The sequence below is a fragment of the Apaloderma vittatum genome, unplaced genomic scaffold, assembly GCF_000703405.1.
Source record: "Apaloderma vittatum isolate BGI_N311 unplaced genomic scaffold, ASM70340v1 scaffold26103, whole genome shotgun sequence".
NCBI lineage: Eukaryota > Metazoa > Chordata > Aves > Trogoniformes > Trogonidae > Apaloderma > Apaloderma vittatum.
In genome coordinates, this window is record NW_009706780.1 from 16,450 (window position 1) to 18,643 (window position 2,194).

A 2,194-nucleotide genomic window follows, 5' to 3' on the forward strand; every position below is an offset into this window, starting at 1 on the left:
TGGTCTACGAGCAGCTTTAATTTGCTGGGTGTGGGCGCCTGCCCGGCTCCGACGGCTCCAAGTTCAAGTGAGTTTTCTTAACAGGTCCCCCAAGGGCAGCCTTTCCAAACCCATTGCTGTAGACAAGGCTCCGGTGACAGGTACACGTTTTCATTTAAATTTCAGCGCTTCACCGCCGAGCGAAGCCCGTGGCTTCCCGTGTCAGGAATTCTGTAGCATCCAGGAGGATTTCTGAGGATACAGGGGGAGGAGCTCCTGGTTCCCTTTGGTTCTAATGCACTTACTGCTCCATTTAGTCAGGTCATTTTATAAGCCCAGTCTTCAATTTGACATAAATGATTTGCTTTCAGCAGATGGTGAGCTACTATTTTTTGCCCTCATTTAAATAGGAAAGCTGTACGGTACCAGAAGATGAAAGAGGGGCACGGTGCTGCTGACATACAGTAGATTACGAGGGCTGGTCTAGTGAGAATTAAATCCGGGCGGTTGTAATGTGCCATCTGGGTTGTGTCGGGTGGTTTATTTTTCCTCCCGTTCGATGAGGGTTCCTGAAGTCTCTTGTTACCCTCCCAAGTAAAGGCTGCAGCAGCCCTTTTGTTCAGGACCCAAAGCGCCGACACAAAAAGACGACGCGTGTTGATTCTGACGGGGGTTATCAAATGCTGACGCTGATTTTTTGTCTAATAAAATACATTAAGTCGATTCTGAAAGGATCTGGTGCTTTACAGTATGTTAAAGCGGTTTGGATTTCCTCTCAAGAGGTTTAGTTTATTGCGTTGGAATTTCTTGGTTTAAAACCCCCGAGCAAACAGCTCTCTGCTGTTTTTTTTTTTTTAAACTGTAGTAAAAATCACGCGTAACTCGAACGCGCGTAGGGCGAGTCCTGCTCGTGGAGGTGACTGTTTCCTCCTCTCCCACCCACAGACGCAGCTTTGTTGCACGTGCACCAGATCTTGAAAAAAACCAGAATTTTCAGCCCGTGCTATCTATTTCAGAGCGACGTTCTGTGCAGTTTCCCTGGTGAGCTGTGTGCTTTTCACACACATTATGAAATGGGAAGGAATGTGTTTTAAAAAAAAACCCCACGCTGTTGCTGAAACTATTTGACTTTTCTTTTTTGCCTATTTTTAGCAGAAATTTCTCTCTTACTGTTTCCAGCTCTTGCTGTAGCAGTAGCATTTGGTGAAGCCACGCATTTTGGGGTAAGAAGGGCGAGACAGTTTGTTCCAGCAGCGCGCTCACCGTTATCTGGCGTTGAGCATCGCTGGGAAACCGTTCGCCTTTCCAAGAAATGAACCTTCCTGGTGGACAGTCCTTCTTCTTCTCTCTCTGAAAGACTCAGCCACTGGGAAATGTCAGTTGTGGCACAAGCTATAAATCATTTTTCCAGGCTTGGAAGCGGGGATAAGTTAAGATTTTATTGCTACTGTGCTTATTAGTGAGCCTAAAGAAGAGAGACTGGAGCACGCCGACAGGTAGGCGACAGTGAGAGACACGTATCTCAATATCAGTGGTTTTTTGAGCCTCTGTAGCTTTCCAGAAACAACCCAAACGAGCATTATCGTTATTTCTTAACACACCATCACTTAACTGGCAACTTCAGGGAGCCCAGGCGTCCTCTGGGCTTGAAGGGCTTCTTCAGAGGGAGCCGCTGGGGTCTGTAGAGCTCCCCAAAAATATGTATTTCGGATGAATCGTGCGTCTGTGCGGGCTGGAAGAGGGGAGCAGCTTGACTCGGAGGGCAGTCGCCTTTCGACGTCCGCGAGAGCGCCGCACGCGGGGTTGAAACTGAGTTTAGCTAAACTCACGAGGTATTAATTAGTGTCGGATCAAACCGTGGGCGTTGGGAACAGGATGAGCAATGAGCTGTTATGCTTCTAAGTATAATGACACTGGGTGTTCAGAGATGCTGGTACCTTCTGAGGTGAGGTGTGCGGGGCTCTCCCTTCCTCCCCCGAGGTGCTGTGGGAGCCCAGGGGGTCGGGGTGCTCTCCTGGGGGCTGGTGTGGTGCAGGCGAAGGGCGATGCTGTGGGTGGGGAGGTCTCCCCCCCAGGCGGGTCCCCGCAGGGTGGAGAAGCCTCTTTTGCCTTCTCTGGGTGTGCTTAATTAACTCTCTTCTTGTTGCGTCCTGGTGCGTCTTGTCTGGAGCAGGATGCTCTTAAAAATGCTTCAATGTAAATACACACTTGAACT